Genomic DNA, 18,807 nt, shown 5'->3' on the forward strand with positions numbered 1-18,807 from the left:
GTCAATCCAGCGAGATTACAACATTGGGATTACTATTAAATAATTCTTGATGTTCGGTCAATCTGGAAGTTCATTCCGTGCAAAGACTATTCTTTATGCCAACAAGACCTTTCTTCTGATTCTAGTTTTTCACGACAAGTAGATTGAACCTATGATTCCGTGACCTATTTTAATTATTAAATTTGAAGTATTATTCTAGATTTGCCATTTTTACATCATTGGTTTTCTTAAATAACATCTTGTTTTTTTTTTCGTGGCATCCTTTTATAGTTGACACAACTCCAAAGCATAAGACCTTAAGATATACGAGCAGAATTAGGCCATTCGGCCCATCAAGTCTGCTCCACCATTCAACCATGGCTGATATGTTTCTCAGCCCATTCTTATGCATTCTACCCATAACCCTGATCCCCTTATCAATCAAAAACCTATTTATCTCTGTCTTAAACACACTCGGTGATTTGGCCTCCACAGCCTTCTGCGGCAAAGAGTTCCACAGATTCACCACGCTCTGGCTGAAGAAATTCCTCCTCATCTCAGTTTTAAAGGATCGTTCCCTTCAGTCTGAGGCTGCACCCTCTGGCTTTAATTTTTCCTACTTGTGGAAACATCCTCCCCACATCCACTCTATCTCTGCTCTTAGTATCCTATAGGTTTTGATAAGATGACCCCTCATAAGAACATAAGAACTAGGAGCAGGAGTAGGCCATCTGGCCCCTCGAGCCTGCTCCGCCATTCAATGAGATCATGGCTGATCTTTTGTGGACTCAGCTCCACTTTCCGGCCCGAACACCATATCCCTTTATTCTTCAAAAAACTATCTATCTTTACCTTAAAAACATGTAATGAAGGAGCCTCAACTGCTTCACTGGGCAAGGAATTCCATAGATTCACAACCCTTTGGGTGAAGAAGGTCCTCCTAAACTCAGTCCTAAATCTACTTCCCCTTATTTTGAGGCTATGTCCCCTAGTTCTGCTTTCACCCGCCAGTGGAAACAACCTGCCCGCATCTATCCTATCTATTCCCTTCATAATTTTAAACGTTTCTATAAGATCCCCCCTCATCCTTCTAAATTCCAACGAGTACAGTCCCAGTCTACTCAACCTCTCCTCATAATCCAACCCCTTCAGCTCTGGGATTAACCTAGTGAATCTCCTCTGCACACCCTCCAGTGCCAGTACGTGCTTTCTCAAGTAAGGAGACCAAAACTGAACACAATACTCCAGGTGTGGCCTCACTAACACCTTATACAATTGCAACATAACCTCCCTAGTCTTAAACTCCATCCCTCTAGCAATGAAGGACAAAATTCCATTTGTCTTCTTAATCACCTGTTGCACCTGTAAACCAACCTTCTGTGACTCATGCACTAGCACACCCAAGTCTCTCTGCACAGCGGCATGCTTTAATATTTTATCGTTTAAATAATAATCCCGTTTGCTGTTATTCCTACCAAAATGGATAACCTCACATTTGTCAACATTGTATTCCATCTGCCAGACCCTAGCCCATTCACTTAACCGTACCAGCCTCCTCGGACAGGCGCCGGAATGTGGCGACTAGGGGCTTTTCACAGTAACTTCATTGAAGCCTACTCGTGACAATAAGCGATTTTCATTTTCATTAACCTATCCAAATCCCTCTGCAGACTTCCAGTATCCTCTGCACTTTTCGCTTTACCACTCATCTTAGTGTCATCTGCAAACTTGGACACATTGCCCTTGGTCCCCAACTCCAAATCATCTATGTAAATTGTGAACAATTGTGGGCCCAACACGGATCCCTGAGGGACACCACTAGCTACTGATTGGCAACCAGAGAAACACCCATTAATCCCCACTCTTTGCTTTCTATTAATTAACCAATCCTCTATCCATACTACTACTTTACCCTTAATGCCATGCATCTTTATCTTATGCAGCAACCTTTTGTGTGGCACCTTGTCAAAGGCTTTCTGGAAATCCAGATATACCACATCCATTGACTCCCCGTTATCTACTGCACTGGTAATGTCCTCAAAAAATTCCACTAAATTAGTTAGGCATGACCTGCCCTTTATGAACCCATGCTGCGTCTGCCCAATGGGACAATTTCTATCCAGATGCCTCGCTATTTCTTCCTTAATGATAGATTCCAGCATCTTCCCTACTACCGAAGTTAAGCTCGCTGGCCTATAATTTCCTGCTTTCTGCCTACCTCCTTTTTTAAACAGTGGTGTCACGTTTGCTCATTTCCAATCCACCGGGACCACCCCAGAGTAGTGAATTTCGGTAAATTATCACTAGTGCATCTGCAATTTCCCTAGCCATCTCTTTTAGCACTCTGGGATGCATTCCATCAGGGCCAGGAGACTTGTCTACCTTTAGCCCCATTAGCTTGCCCATCACTACCTCCTTAGTGGTAACAATCCTCTCAAGGTCCTCACCTGCCATAGCCTCATTTCTATCAGTCGCTGGCATGTTATTTGTGTCTTCCACTGTGAAGACCGACCCAAAAAACCTGTTCAGTTCCTCAGCCATTTCCTCATTTCCCACTATTAAAACTCCCTTCTCATCCTCTAAAGGACCAATATTTACCTTAGCCACTCTTTTTTGTTTTATATATTTGTAAAAACTTTTACTGTCTGTTTTTATTCTGAGCAAGTTTACTCTCATACTCTATCTTACTCTTCTTTATAGCTTTCTTAGTAGCTTTCTGTTGCCCCCTAAAGATTTCCCAGTCCTCTAATCTCCCAGCAATCTTTGCCACTTTATATGCTTTTTCCTTCAATTTGATACTCTCCCTTATTTCCTTAGATATCCACGGTCGATTTTCCCTCTTTCTACCGTCCTTCCTTTTTGTTGGTATAAACCTTTGCTGAGCACTGTGAAAAATCACTTGGAAGGTTCTCCACTGTTCCCCAACTTTTCCACCGTAAAGTCTTAGCTCCCAGTCTACCTTAGTTAGTTCTTCCCTCATCCCCTTGTAATCTCCTTTGTTTAAACACAAAACACTAGTATTTGATTTTACTTTCTCACCCTCCATCTGTATTTTAAATTCCACCATATTGTGATCGCTCCTTCCGAGAGGATCCCTAACTATGAGATCATGAATCAATCCTGTCTCATTACAGAGGACAAGATCTAGGACCGCTTGTTCCTAAACTCTAAACTCCTTCTAAACTCCAACGACTACATACCCAGAGTCCTGAATCGCTCCTCATATGACAAGCTATTCATTCCAGGGATCATTCTTGTGAACCTGCTCTGGACGCTTTCCAAAGCCAACACATCCTTCCTTATGTCACATGAGTGTTCCTTTAAGAAATGTTTGTATTCTCAAATGGCTGCGGTGATATCATTGTGTTGGTGGAGCTTGGCTGTGGCTCTGGGTGTTTAGTTTTGTTTTTGAGCTGGAAGCTGTTGTTGACTCTGAGTTTTACTTTCGGTTTAGACAGTTGGAAGCTGCATTCAGATACAGAAGGTTTATTTTGGTCTCTCTCTCTCTACATGTTAAAAGGTGTTCAGATCACTTGATAATTTAAAAGTGAGAATTGTTTTCTGGAAAGGATTCAAACCTACTGGGCGGTATTCTCCGCTCCCGATAAAAATCGGGATAGCCATCGTGAAATCGGCCGAGGTTCACGACGGCCTTGGGGCCCCACCCCGCACCTAATTCACCCTCACCCGGGGGGCTAGGAGCGGGCCTCCGTCTTTCCCGGCCGCGACCTTGTCGCGCCAGAAATGACGCTCAAAACGGCGCATTTGTGAGGTCATCCGCGCATGCGCGGGTTGCCTGTTCCAACCCGCGCATGCGCAGATGACTTCATCGCGCAGACGGCGCGAACCGCGCATGCGCGGTGGCCGTCTTTCTCCTCAGCCACCCGGCAAGATGTGGCGGCTTGATCTTGCCGGGCGGCGGAGGGGAAAGAGTGCGTCTGTTTTGGACGCTGGCCTGACGATCGGTGGGCACCGATCGCGGGCCTGTCCCCTCACGAGCACAGTCGTGGTGCTCCCGTGCCAATCGGGCCCCTAGATGCCCCAAACGGGCATCGGCGCCCGTTTCATGAATGCAGCGACCAGATGTGGTTGCTGGCGTGTTGAAACGGGTGTGAAGGGCTGGCCGCTCGGCCCATTGGGCTCGGAGAATCGCCGTTCGCCGTGAAAAACGGCGAGCGGTGATTTTTCCGAGCCTTGGGGGGGAGAATCGCTGGGGGCGCCAGGGGGGCGTGAAAAATGTTGGGAGGCCCTCCCACGATTCTCCCATGCCATGTGGGGAGCGGAGAATTTTGCCCACCATTTTGGTAAAAAGGGTTTGTCTGGTTTTCGATTTTGTCAAATTGAAACAGTTGAAAGGGAAGTTATATGGGATTATATATAGAGTACTGTAGCTGTGTGGGGTTTTTATGTTTGTAGTTGATAAAATGCTTACTGTGTGTGTTTATAGAAATGTTAACTGAATTTGTAGAAGAAACTTTGTTTTTGATTTAAAATGCTTAAGGCCTCTGTTGAATAAAACCTAAAAGGTAGGCCCTTATGCTCCTCATAAACAAAATCTATAAACAGTTGTGGGTCAGGTGAACCCCATTATATACTTTGGAGTTTTCTAAACCCTGGCCCATAACACTTAGATACGGGACCCAAAACTGCTTACTGTACTCCAAATAGGGTCTGACTAGAGCCTTATAGCCTCAGAAGTACATCCTTGCTCTTGTATTCTAGCCCTTTTGACATGAATGCCAACATTGCACTTGCCTTCCTAACTCCCGACTGAACGTAGACATTAACCTTTAGAGAAATTTGAATTCAGAGTCCTAAGTCCCTTTGTGCTTCTCATTTCCTCAGCCTTTTCCCATTTAGAAAACAGTCTATGGCTCCATTCTTCCCACCAAACTGCATAACCTCACACTTTTCCACATTCAATTCCAACTGCTACTTCTTTGCCCACTCTCCTAGCCTGTTTAAGTCCTTCTGCAGCCCCCCTGCTTCCTCAATCCTACCTGTCCCTCTTTGTATCATCTGCAAACTTAGCAACAGTGCCTTCAGTTCCTTCTTACAGATCATTATTGTATATTGTGAAAAGCTGTGGTCCCAACACCGACCCCTGCGGAACACCACTTGCCACCGGTTGCCATCCTGAAAAAGACCCCTTTATCCCCACAGTCTGCCTTCTGCCAGTCAGCCAATCCTCGATCCATGCCAGTACCGTGCCCCTCACACCATAGGCTTTTAACTTATTTAGCAGTCTCCGTACAGCACCTTGTCAAAGGCTTTCTGGAAATCCAAATAGATCGCATCCACTGATTTTCCTTTATCTAACTTCCTAGTTGCCTCCTCAAAGAACTCTAACAGATTAGCCAGGCATGACCTCCCCTTGACGAAACTGTGCTCACTCAGTCCTATTTTACCATGCACTTTAAATTACTCCGCTATCTCATCCTTAATAATAGACTCTAAAATCTTACCAACAACCAAAGTCAGGCGAATCAGCCTATAATTGCCCATCTTTTTCCTCCCACCCTTCTTAAACAAGGGTACATTAAACATTTTCCTATGCCCTCGGACCCTCCCTGCCTCCAGTGATTCCTGAAATATCACCACCAATGCTTCCACAATTTCCTCAGCTATCTCCTTCAGAACCCTGGGGTGTAGACCATCTGGTCGCGGTGATTTATCCTCCTTTAGACCTTTCTGTTTCCCCAGAACCTTCTCCTTAGTGATAGCCACTACACTCACTTCTTCCCCTTAACTCTCTTGAAGTTCTAGTATGTCACTGGTGTCTTCCACTGTGAAGACTGATGCAAAATACCTATTCAATTCCCCTGCCATTTCTTTGTTCCCTATTACTACATCTCCAGCCTCATCTTCCAATGTCCATTCTTGCCTCTCTCTTACCTTTTATATTTAAAACAAAACTCTTGCAATTTTCTTTTATATTATTAGCTAGCTTACACTCATATTACAGCCCCCCCCCCCCCCCCCCCCCCCCCATTGCTCTTTTTAGTTACCCTCTGCTTAGTTTTAAAGGCATCCCAATCGTCTGGCTTCCCTCACCACTTTGTATGCTTTTTCCTTTGTTTTTGTGCTGTCCTTGACTTCCCTTGTCAGCCATGGTTGACTTGTTCTTCCCTTAGCATGTTTCCTCCTCCTTGGGATGAATGTTTGCTGTGTCTCCTGAATAACCCCCCAAAACTCCTGCTATTCCCTGCTGGGCTCCTTTTTCAATCAACTCTGGCCAACTCCTCCCTCATGTCTTGTAGTTACTTTAACTCACTTGCAAATCCATTACATCTGATTCCTGCTTCTCCCTCTCAAACTGCAGGGTGAATACTATCATATTGTGGTCATTGCCCCCGAAGGGTTCCTTCACCTTAAGTTCCCTAATCAAATCTGCCTCATTACACATCACCAAATACAGAATTTAATTGCCTATTCTCTGATGGGCTCTACCACAAGCTGCTCCAAAAAAATCTCAGACATTCTACAAATTCCTTTTCTTGGGATCCCATACCAACTTGATTTTCCTGGTCCACCTGCATATTGAACTCCCATGATTATTGTAATTGCCTTTCTTATATGCCTTTATCTCCTGATTTATTTTCTGTCCCACATTTTGGCAACTTCTAGGGGCCCTGTGCGTAACTCCCAACAGGGTCTTTTTTCTTTCGCGGTTCTTCAACTCTACCCACGCAGATTCTATGCCTTCTGATCCTATATCGCTTCTTGCTATTGATTTACTTTAATTTCTTACTAACAATGCAACTCCACCCCCTCTGCCCATCTGCCTGTCCTCTCAATAGGACACATATCCTTGGATATTTAGATCCCAGCCCTGATCCCCTTGCAGCCAATTCTCTGTGAAGCCCACAGCATCGTACCCACCAATCTCAGTGTGCGCTACAAGCTAATTTCCCTTGTTTCCTATACTGCGCATATTTAGGTACAACTCCCTCAGTCCTGTGTTGACCGCCCCCTTCTCATAGTTGCACCCTTTTTTGCTGTGCGTGAAGTTAGATTCCCGCTGATTTTTCTTTTAGTTGTTCATGGGACATGGGTGCCGCAGACTGGACCAGCATTTATTACCCATCCCTAATTACCTTTGAGGGGCAGTTAAGAGTCAACCACATTGCTGTGGATCTGGAGTAACATGTAGGCCAGAACTGGTAAGGATGGCAGATTTCCTTCCCTAAAGGACATTAGTGAACCAGTTGGGTTTTTACAACAATCGACAATGGTTTCATGGTCAACATTAGACTTTTAATTCCAGATTTTTTATTGAATTCAGATTTCACCATCTGCAGTGGCGGGATTTGAACCTGCGTCACTAGAGCATTACTCTGGGTCTCTGGTTTACTAGTCCAGTGACAATACGTGACCACCTCCCCACCTTGTATACTCCCTGTTCTATTACCTGTTCTGGAAACTTTACTAATCTCTCTTGAGCCATTTCAGGGGCGGGATTCTCCCGTAACCGGCGGGGCGGGTGGTCCTGGCGGGACGGAGTGGCGTGAACCACTCCGGCGTCGGGCCCACCCTGGGGTGGTTTGCGCCCCGCCGGCCGGCGAGATAGGGGCTTGGCGCCACGCAAACCGGCGCTGAAGGGCCTCGGCCGGCCGGCGCGTGTCGGCGCATGCGCAGGAGCACCAGCGTGTGCTGGCATCATCCCTGCGCATGCGCGGGAGGGGTCGTCTCCGCATCGGCCATCACGGAGGACCACAACGGCCGATGTGGAGTAATAGAGTGCCCCCACAGCACAGGCCCTCCTGCAGATCGGTGGGCCCCGACCGCGGGCCAGGCCACCGTGGGGGCACCTCCCTGGGACAGATGCCCCCGCGACCCCTCCAGGTACCCCGGAGCCCGCCCGCGCTGCCAGATCCCGCCGTTAAGGGACCTACTCTGATTTACGCAGGCCAGACCGGCTTCAGGCGGGCGGGACTTCGGCCCATCACGGGCCGGGGAATTCGGGCGGCCCCGGCGCCCATTGAGTTGCGCCGGACCCCGCCATTCTTCGAGGCGGGCGGCACGACTCACACGGGGCCGTTGTTTGGGGGGGTGGGAGGATGGCGGGGGCGCGATTCAGGCCAACCCCTGGCAATTCTCCCACCCGGTGGGGGGGTCGGAGAATCCCGCCCCAGGTCTGTGACAGCACATCAAAGTTCCTTTTGACTTTCACCATTGTCCCTTTTGTCTTTTAATCTTTCCTGTCTTCCAAATTATCACACTCCATTCCTTTGGGTCTTTTCCTTCTTCTATCCTGTCCCTGCTGCTTTGTTTGTTTTAAAACTGTTGGTTACCTAGCCTTTAATGGTGCTGACGAAGGGTCACACAAAGCTGAAATATGGACTGTATTTCTCTTTATGCAGATGCTGCCAGAGCGGCTGCTTTGTTCCAGCAATTTCTGTTTTTATTTCAGATTTCCAGCAACTGCAGTATTTTCCTCTTGAATACAACACAACTTGCATTTATATAGCAACTTTAACCAAGTCCTAAAAGGCTGATAGATACTGAGCTAATGGAGGGGATTTTAGGAGGGACCACTTAAAGATTGGTCAAGGTGATAAATTTCCATGGAGGATCTTGGAAGAGGGAGAGGTTTAGAGAGAGCTTTCTAAAGTTTATGGGTTTGACTGCTGAAGACATTGCTGCCAGCAGTGGACAAAGGGAATGGTGGATACCCAGGAGGAGCACAGTTGGAGGAAACCAGGTTCTTGGAGAGTTTTTCATAGAATCTCTGCAATGGAGAAGGAGGCCATTCAGCCCATTGGGTCTACACCAACCCTCTGAAATGCACCCCACCTCGGCCCACTCCCCCGCCTATCCCTGTAACCTCACCTAACCTGCACATCTTTGGACTGTGGGAGGAAAGCAGAGCACCCAAAAGAAACCCACACAGACACAGGGAGAACATGCAAACTCCACACAGATAATCATCCAAGGGCAGAATCAAGCCAAAGTCCCCGGTGCTGTGAGGCAACAGTGCTAACCATTATGACACGATGCTGTGTATTTCTGGAGAAAGTTACAGAGATGTTGGGGAAGCAGTGGGGTGGTTGAGCCCATAGAAGCTTTTGAACAGAAGAATGAAAATATTCAACTTCAAGGGCCTGGGTCCTAATGCAGGTCATCGATTGGAAGGGTAATAATTGGTGAGTGAGGGTTGGTATAAATTGGAATGCAGGCAGCAGAGTTTTGGATGACTTCAAGTTAATGGAGGAGGGATGCTGGGAGCTGGCCAGGAGATTGTTCGAATGAAGGTAGCAAACGCATGGATTTTCCTGTCACTCCTTTTAACTCAATCTTTCGGTGCCTGACATCAATCTCTTGCCTTTTTTCCAACTGCCATCAGGTTTGTACATTTCCCTTGAGTTTAGTAAGATCACAAGTGCATGCGTACAGGCCTGAATGGCAGAATAGATCACGCAATGAATTTGTCAAATGATCTGCTCATGTTAATATGAAGTAACTGGAGCATTTACTGAGTTCATCATATATTCTGGAAAACTGTGGAGATATTTCAACTAAATGATGCAGAAGTTTAACGGGTTAAATTACCTTGCCATGCTGAATAACTTTGATTTGTATGCCCTAGAGTTCAGAAGATTGAGGTGTGATCTAATCAGGGTGTTAGGATTTGATGCAGAATAGAGAGAAATTATTTCCTCTGGTGTGTGAATCCAGAACAAGGAACATAACCTTAAAATTAGAACTCGGCCATTGAGGCGTGAAATTAGGAAACCATTGTTGATCTAATGAATAGTGAATGAATTGAAATTCTACAGAATGATAGCTCTATAGATATTTTTGAGAGTTAAAGTTTCAAGAGGTGTGGAGCAAAGGTGGATAAATGGTGTTGAGGTACAGATCAGCTATATTCTGACTGCATGTTGGATCTGGTTTGAGGGGTTGAATGGTTTATTTCTGTTCCTGGTTTTATATTTGGTATCTGCTATCAACAGAAACTCATCTTATGTTTCAGTCTCTGAGAAGCTTGTGCAAAGGGGGCACAGCTGTCTCACAGCGCCAGGGACCGGGTTTCCTCCCACAGTCCGAGGATGTGCAGATTAGGTGGATTGACCTTGCTAAAATTGCCCCTCAGTGTCCAAGGATGTGTAGATTAGATAGGGTTACAGGGATGGTGGGGGAGTGGGCCTAGGTGGAGTGTTCTTTCAGATGGTCTGTGCAGGCTCGATGTGGGGATGGCCTCCTTCTGCGCTGCAGCAATTCTGTGATTTGTAATTTCTGGTTGTCCAGTACCAAGTGTACTTTAGCTCATCGGGATACACTCCACTTACCCAGAGTCTGCAAGTTGAGGCTTTGTGTGCCCCAGTATGCTAGAATATTGCCAGCATTTACCCAACGGAAGTCACACAATTTATATGTACAGAGCCTTCATAACGCTTGCCCACCTGAGGCCAGCTGACTTTTTTTCTAATTTGTTTTATCAATTTAAATATCAGAGGATACATATATGCAGTTGAAACAATGCAGAATCAGGGCTTTACTGTGACATCAATTTTCCTAATCTAATAGGTTCCCAGGGGTATCATTTGACACAATCCTGTATGTTTGCTGTAGGTATCAGACTCCATGGGCGGGATTCTCTGACCCCCCGCCGGGTCGGAGAATCGCCTGGAGGCGGCGTGAATCCCGCCCCCGCCGGCTGCCGAATTCTCTGGCGCCGGGGATTTGGCGGGAGCGGGAATCGCGCCGCGCCAGTCGGCGGCCCCACCCCCCCCCGGCAATTCTCTGGCCCGCAATGGGCCGAGTGGCCGCCTGTTTATTTGCTGGTCCCGCCAGCGTAAATTAGAGTCGGTCCTTACCGGTGGGACCTGGCGGTGGGGGCGGCCTCCAGGGTCCTCGGGGGGGATCTGACCCCGGAAGTTGCCCCACGGTGGCCTGGCCCGCGATCGAGGCCCACTGATCCACGGGCGTGCCTGTGCTGTGGGGGAACTCTATTTTTCTGCACCGGCGGCTGTAGCGAACCGCCATGGATGGTGCAGAGACGAAGCCCTCTGCGCATGCGCTGGGATGGCGCCAGCACATGCTGCCGCTCCCACGCATGTGCCAACTCGCGCCGGCCGGCAGAGGACCTTTGCCGCCGGTTGGCATGGCGCCAAGCCCCTTCCCCGCTGGCTGGAGCGGCGCAAACCACTCCAGGTCCGGCCTAGCCCCTGAAGGTGCGGAGGATTCCACTAAATGCGCCCAGAACAGGACTGTTTTTATTCCCCGTTAAATTCCGCCCAATTACTTCAGAGGGGTGTGAAAGACTCACATCGCCTGTCTCATTAACAAAGCACCTATGACAATTAGCTGATGTATACAACTGTTGCAGATGGGCCATTAAGACTCATTGCTTGGACAAGGGGACGCTAGCTAGGTTAGCTTTGAGACACCAGCTAATTAAATCACCTTTATATCCAATACATGGACAATGTTTTTGGTGGGAGGGATTGGTGGCAGGGGCAGAAAGTCCCACGAGAATACCAAAATGCATTTTACGCCAGCAGAATTTCCCATTGTGTTTGTACCTGCCCCCGCCAATCAAGTGTTTAAGCCTGATAATGCCCCCCCCCCCCCCCTCTAGTGAATTGTCCATTCATTTGAGTGCGAGGGCACACCAGTGTGAATCATGACAGGTTTCCCATGACGTGCAGCTGGCGAGCAGAACCTGCTGGAGTCTCACAGGTGGGTACATCACCCAAAGGGAGAGGGTCATGCTTGGACACTGCCTTGTGACACTTCCTTGATACTGCCCCCAGTGACATGGTTTAAAAAGGGCACCCCGGGCTGGACTTCTCCAGCCGTGGGTTCTCTGGTCTCGCTGACAGCGCACCACCGCCCATGGATTTCCTGGTGACATAGGATGGCATCAATGGGAATTTCCATTGACAGCAGTGGCAGCAGAGAATCCCGCCACCAGAAAATCGTGTGCCACCTCCCACTGCCGAGAAATACGCAGCTGGGAGCTGGGAGAATCCCGCCCATTAACTTGCTTTTCACGAAGTGCCGATCAATACAGTGGATGAAACAGTGCTTGGGCCCCTATGGCTTCCTCCCATTTTTCCAGGCCAATGCCCCACTTTGCCAAAAAAAAAGGGAATTCCGCTCCGTGTCTTTTTTTGAATCCCCTGGCAGTTGGAGAAGGAAGGTCACATGACAAACCAACCCATTGTATGTTTGAAGCACATATTTTCTCAGTAGAACTGAAGATAAACACCTTCAGCAGAAGATCCAAGTGCGGTCCCTCCTGCTTCTTTTTCTGTCCAACCCAGGTGGTAAGCTTCAAGCCCTGTTTGCTGACTGTGATCATTCAGGAATACCCTGCTGCAGGCAAAGATCTTTTAAAAGAATCCAAACTGGCATGATTGTCTGCTGAAGGACAGCCATCTCAGTCATCTACATCTTTAAATTCAAAGCATCAAAACCCTCAAATTCAGCCGAGTCACTGAATTACGCATTGTATACACCTTTATTTTTTTAGTTTACAGTCTTGGCCATACAAATTTCCCCACTCTGTAATCTGTATTTTTGTGTGTGTGAACTTTGAGTGTTTATTTTTGGGAAAGTCAGAGTATGGCTGGAATTCTCCAGCCATTGTGATTCACTTTTCCCACCGGCACGCACCCCGTGAGTTTCCCGTCGGCGTGGGGTGGTTACTGTGGTGATCTTTGTGAGGGGTTTCCAGGATAGTTGAGTAGTGATCACAAACATACACAAAGTTCTTTTTAAGGAGCTAAACTAACTTTCTTTGAACACGACTAAATATGAGTTCGACATTTATTCCATATAGAAAAAAACATACATATAAGAATTAAACTACACTCACTAACACTGGGCGCGATTCTCCGCTCCCCACGCTGCGTGGGAGAATCGTGGGAGTGCCCCCCGACAAATTTCACGACCTCCTGGCGGCCCCCGAGATTCACCTCCCCCCCCCCCCCCCCCCCCCGCTCTGAAGAATCGCTGCTCGGCGTTTATCACGGCGACCGGCGATTCTCCGACCCGGATGGGCCGGGCGGCCTGCTGTTCGCGACCGTTTCACGACGGCGGCAACCACACCTGGTCGCTGCCGTCATGAAACGGGTGTGGAGATGCCCGTTTGGGGCTTGTAGGGGGCCTGGTGGGGAATGAGCACCACGACTGTGCTTGGGAGGGGACAGGCCCGCGATCAGTGCCCACCGATCGTCGGGCCGGCGTCTCAATCGGACGCACTATTTCCCCTCCGCCGCCCCGCAAGATCAAGCCGCCACGTCTTGCGGAGCGGCTGAGGGGAAAGACGGCTACCGCGCATTCGCGGGTTTGAGCTGCCAGCATCGTGACATCAGCCGCGCATGCGCGGGTTGGAGCCGGCCGCGTCATTCATGGTGCGACGCCCCCATGGCTGAGATTTACGGAGCGCCGCTCCTAGCCCCGCCGGGAGGGGAGATTAGGGGGCGAGGAGCGGCCTCCGAGGCCGTCGTGAAACTCGGCCGAGTTCACGACGGCCCGCCCGATTTTTCCCGGGAGCGGAGAATTCCGCCCACTATCTATATCTATTAACTATCACAATTATATTTTAACTAACCCTGCAATACACTATAAATCTAATCTCCTCAAGCTCCAACCTAATCTGACTCAGAAGTCCAAGAGCCTGTGCAATATATAGCATTGTCCCTTAGAATCATAGAATTTACAATGCAGAAGGAGGCCATTCAGCCCATCGAGTCTGCACCGGCTCTTGGAAAGAGCACCCTACCCAAGGTCAACAACTCCACCCAAGGTCAACAACTCCACCCTATCCCCATAACCCAGTAACCCCACCCAACACTAAGGGCAATTTTGGACACTAAGGGCAATTTATCATGGCCAATCCACCTAACCTGCACATCTTTGGACTGTGGGAGGAAACCGGAGCACCCGGAGGAAACCCACGCACACATGGGGAGGATGTGCAGACTCCACCCAGACAGTGACCCAAGCCGGAATCGAACCTGGGACCCTGGAGCTGTGAAGCGATTGTGCTATCCACAATGCTACCGTGCTGCTGCAGGTTAGGTGGATTGGCCCTGATAAATTGCCCTTAGTGTCCAAAATTACCCTTAGTGTTGGGTGGGGTTACTGGGTTATGAGGATAGGGTGGCGGTGTTGACCTTGGGTATGGCGCTCTTTCCAAGAGCCAGTGCAGACTCAATGGGCCGAATGGCCTCCTTCTGCACTGTAAATTCTAACTTAGCTCCCTCTAGTGGCTAGGTTTGACATAACATTACCTCTTTATATGCTGTAGATTTATATAATGTCACAGTTACAACAGGAAATCTCATTCACAAGCAGCAGGAAGATAGAATCCCACTGCAAACTACCGGCACGAGGTTTAGAAACACGCGGCTGGATGATCGGAGAATCCAGCCCCACATTTTACTATTTTACTTCAACTGGTTAAAGTATAATAAAGCTAAGCTCGTTCCTTGTTAAACTCAGGTAAAACTGTTCTTTTGGTTTATTCAAGATCATTATGTATATAGGCCAGCAAGAGGCGAGGACGTATTGGATTTGGTACTGGGTAATGAACCAGGACAGGTGTCAGATTTGGAGGTAGGTGAGCACTTTGGTGTTAGTGACCACAATCCAGTTACATTTACTTTAACGATGGAAAGGGATAGGTATATACCGCAAGGCAAGAGTTATAGCTGGGGGAAAGGCAATTGTGATGCGATGAGGCAAGACTTAGGATGCATCGGCTGAAGAGGAAAACTGCAGGGGATGGGCACAATGGAAATGTGGAGCATGTTCAAGGAACAGCTACTGCGTGTCCTTGATAAGTATGTACCTGTTAGGCAGGGAGGAAGTGGTCGAGCGAGGGAACCATGGTTTACTAAAGCAGTTGAAACACTTGTCAAGAGGAAGAAGGAGGCTTATGTAAAGATGAGACGTGATGGTTCAGTTAGGGCACTTGAGAGTTACAAGTTAGCTAGGAAGGCTCTAAAGGGAGAGCTAAGAAGAGCCAGGAGAGGACATGAGAAGTCTTTGGCTGGTAGGATCAAGGATAACCCTAAAGCTTTCTATAGATATGTCAGGAATAAAAGAATGGCTAGGGTAAGAGTAGGGCCAGTCAAGGGCAGTAGTGGGAAGTTGTGCGTGGAGTCCGAGGAGATAGGAGAGGTGCTAAATGAGTATTTCTCATCCGTATTCACACAGGAAAAAAACAATGTTGTCGAGGAGAATACTGAGATACAGGCTACTAGACTAGGAGGGCTTGAGGTTCATAAGGAGGAGGTGTAGCGATTCTGGAAAGTGTGAAAATAGATAAATCCCCTGGGCCGGATGGGATTTATTCTAGGATTCTCTGGGAAGCTAGGGAGGAGATTGCTGAGCCTTTGGCTTTGATCTTTAAGTCATCTTTGTCTACAGGAATAGTGCCAGAAGACTGGAGGATAGCAAATGTTGTCCCCTTATTCAAGAAGGGGAGTAGATATCCCCAGTAACTATTGACCAGTGAGCCTTACTTCTGTTGTGGGAAAAATCTTGGAAAGGTTTATAAGAGATAAGATGTATAATCATCTGGAAAGGAATAATTTGATTAGAGATAGTCAACATGGTTTTGTGAAGGGTAGGTCGTGCCTCACAAACCTTATTGAGTTATTCGAGAAGGTGACTAAACAGGTAGATGAGGGTAAAGCAGTTGATGTGTATATGGATTTCAGTAAAGCGTTTGATAAGGTTCCCCACGCTATTGCAGAAAATACAGAGGCATGGGATTCAGGGTGATTTAGCAGTTTGGATCAGAAATTGGCTAGCTGATAGAAGCCAAATGGTGGTGGTTGATGGGAAATGTTCTGACTGGTGTCCAGTTACTAGTGGTGTACCACAAGGATCTGTTTTGGGGCCGCTGCTGTTTGTCATTCCTACAAATGACCTGGAGGAGGGCGTAGAAGGATGGGTGAGTAAATTTGCAGATGACACTAAAGTCGGTGGAGTTGTGGACAGTGCAGAAGGACGTTACAAGTTACAGAGGGACATAGATAAGCTGCAGAGCTGGGCTGACAGGTGGCAAATGGAGTTTAATGCAGAAAAGTGTGAGGTGATTAATTTTGGAAGAAATAACAGGAAGACAGAGTACTGGGCTAATGGTAAGATTCTTGGTAGTGTGGACGAGCAGAGAGATCTCGGTGTCCATGTCCATAGATCCCTGAAAGTTGCCACCCAGGTTGAGAGGGTTGTTAAGAAGGCGCACGTTGTGTTAGCTTTTATTGGTAGAGGAATTGAGTTTTGGAGCCATGAGGTCATGTTGCAGTTGTACAAAACTCTGGTGCGGCCGCATTTGGAGTATTGCGTGCAGTTCTGGTCGCCGCATTATAGGAAGGATGTGGAAGCATTGGGAAGGGTACAGAGGAGATTTACCAGGATGTTGCCTGGTATGGAGGGAAGATCTTATGAGGAAAGGCTGAAGGACTTGAGGCTGTTTTCGTTAGAGAGAAGAAGGTTAAGAGGTGACTTAATTGAGGCATACAAGGTGATCAGAGGATTAGATAGGGTGGACAGTGAGAGTCTTTTTCCTCGGATGGTGATGTCGAGCACGAGGGGACATAGCTTTAAATTGAGGGGAGATAGATATAGGCCAGATGTCAGAGGTAGATTCTTTACTCAGAGAGTAGTAAAGGCATGGAATGCCCTGCCTGGAACAGCAGTGGACTCGCCAACACTAAACGCATTCAAATGGTCATTGGATAAACATATGGATGATAAGGGAATAGTGTAGATGGGCTTTAGAGGGGTTTCACAGGTTGGCGCAACATTGAGGGCCGAAGGGCCTGTACTGCGCTGTAATGTTCTATCACAGTCCCTAAATAGTTAACTGCTCACTGAACTGGCAAGTATATCCTCTTCAAACACAAAGTCCGTTACGGTCAATTGAGGAGAGAGGGCAACAAAGGGAGCCATTTGATCCCTCCTCACCTGGTCAGAACAATATGCTGAAAAGGTGAGATGAGGTAAAGTGGAAGGAGGTGCAGCAAGAACACGGATAGACAAGTTTGGCTGAAGGGCCTACTCCTCTACCTTACATTCTATGTAATTCTGTTTACTCGTCTCCTCTATGAAGCTTCTGCATTCATCCAAATAAAGTGTATGCTGAGAATATATATTCTGTACCATTGGTAATGGTGAGATTAGGCTGTTTTTCTTTGTCCTGCGCCCTCAGGTGACCATTTGACATCTTTGTGAAAACACTTGGCTGAGAAAAGGAAGAACATTTTGAAAGCCTGGTTGGTTTTCAGTTCCTTTGGCATTATTGTTGTGATATGGCTGGAGGAATTCTAAACAACCCTAAACAACTAGCGTTGTTTAAAAAATGAGTCTTGGTTCCCTTTATTAAATATTTTCAGAGGATGTATTTCAGAGAATGCCTGACCTTATCACGGCTGGCTCAAGCACTGATAAAGAAAAGCTGGATTATCAGCCAGCTCTGAAAGCACTGGCCTGTCCGTTGGTGTTTCTCTCAAATTCTGACAGCTATTCCCTAATGCTGAGAGATGGAGAACATTATGAAACTGTCAGAATGAATAAATTGGACTAATTGCAGATGATTATAAATGGGTTATTGCTCCGCTTTAGGTTGGAGGGAAGCACTGGATAACAAAGTCTTGAAACTAAGTATCTGAAGCAATTTATTTAATACCAGGACAATATCATGCATTCTTCTGCAAATCCTGATTTTCATTGCTCCACCATTGGCAGCCATGCCTTGAGCAACCAAGACCCTAAACTCTGGAATTTCTTTCTTAACTTCTCTGCCCCTGTCCTCCATTTGGTCTCTAATTAAAATCTACCACTTTGGCCCAATGTTTAGTCCCCTACCCTAACATATTCCTATGTGGCTTTGTGTCAAATTTTGTTTTATAATGCTCCTGTGAAGTGGCAGGGGATGTTTTTTGTCATGCTAAAGGAACTATGTGATGCAATTTGTAATTGTTGTTCATTGAGCTGGTCCTTTCGCAAATTCAACACTTTTTCTCGTGAGGTACAATGTAATCGTTCGGTCAAACTCTTTTCCGAACACAGAGAACAGTCAACAGACACATACAAACAAACATTGGACAATTGAACACTGTATTGAGGTTATATTTTTTTTGAGTAAGGGTCAGGGGGGAAATGTGGAGGTTTTTTGGTGGGTGCATGTTCTTTGGGTAACGTCTTCTGGAGAGACCTACCTGAATGGGGACAGAGTCCCGTAATGCGTGAGATTAACTCAGTGTTTCCCGTTGCTTGGAGCACTGAGATACATCGCACATCTAAGACCGATCCAGGTAGATCAGAAGCCTTAGCAGGCAACTCCCTGATGAGGTTGCACTTAGCCCCGTTTTCTGCGCTGAGGAGTTCCGTCCGCCAGAACTCCTCAATGTAGCAAGAGATCAGGATACCATTATTAAATGGAGTCCCAATCACTTGAGTCCCCCGACCAACCCCCCCAAGCCCCAACTCACCATAAGGAGGTCCCTGACCCCTCCGCAACTTCCCACACCTGCCAGCGTACCACCCCAGAGGATATGCACCTGGGGGCCTCCAATCTCCTGGTCCCTGTTTGTGGAGACTAGTACTGAACAGCACTCACCCGAGGCCTCCAAGGTGAAGGAGTAAGATCCCAAGCCTTGGATAGATCTCCAGAACGCATATTAGAGTAAAACTAGCAGTCTCACTTAAATATGCAGATTTGCCAGAAAGTCATCTGACCCACAATGAACGGGATTCACATTGCGACGTCCTGCAAGGCATGGCGAAGCGTGTAGATCCTGGAATTGGGATCTCCGATCATCTCCTGGTCGCGTTGTGCCTCACAGTGCTGCTTTTCGAGGC

The 18,807-nt window shown here is 47.4% G+C and overlaps 1 protein-coding gene and 1 long non-coding RNA gene across 4 annotated transcripts in view; both read left to right on the plus strand.

The window, feature by feature from the left end:
- Positions 1-18,807, plus strand: part of LOC119965251 (sodium/potassium-transporting ATPase subunit beta-1-interacting protein 1-like) — an 840,540-nt gene that overhangs the window by 336,962 nt on the left and 484,771 nt on the right. The gene's annotated exons all lie outside the window — the stretch shown is intronic.
- LOC119965266 overlaps positions 9,024-18,807 on the plus strand; it is an 83,170-nt gene continuing 73,386 nt past the window's right edge. Inside the window, exon 1 of the long non-coding RNA XR_005460479.1 lies at positions 9,024-9,233. This is a non-coding gene — a long non-coding RNA (uncharacterized LOC119965266). The remainder of the gene's footprint in view (positions 9,234-18,807) is intronic.

This window comes from Scyliorhinus canicula, chromosome 1 (genome assembly GCF_902713615.1).
Source record: "Scyliorhinus canicula chromosome 1, sScyCan1.1, whole genome shotgun sequence".
NCBI lineage: Eukaryota > Metazoa > Chordata > Chondrichthyes > Carcharhiniformes > Scyliorhinidae > Scyliorhinus > Scyliorhinus canicula.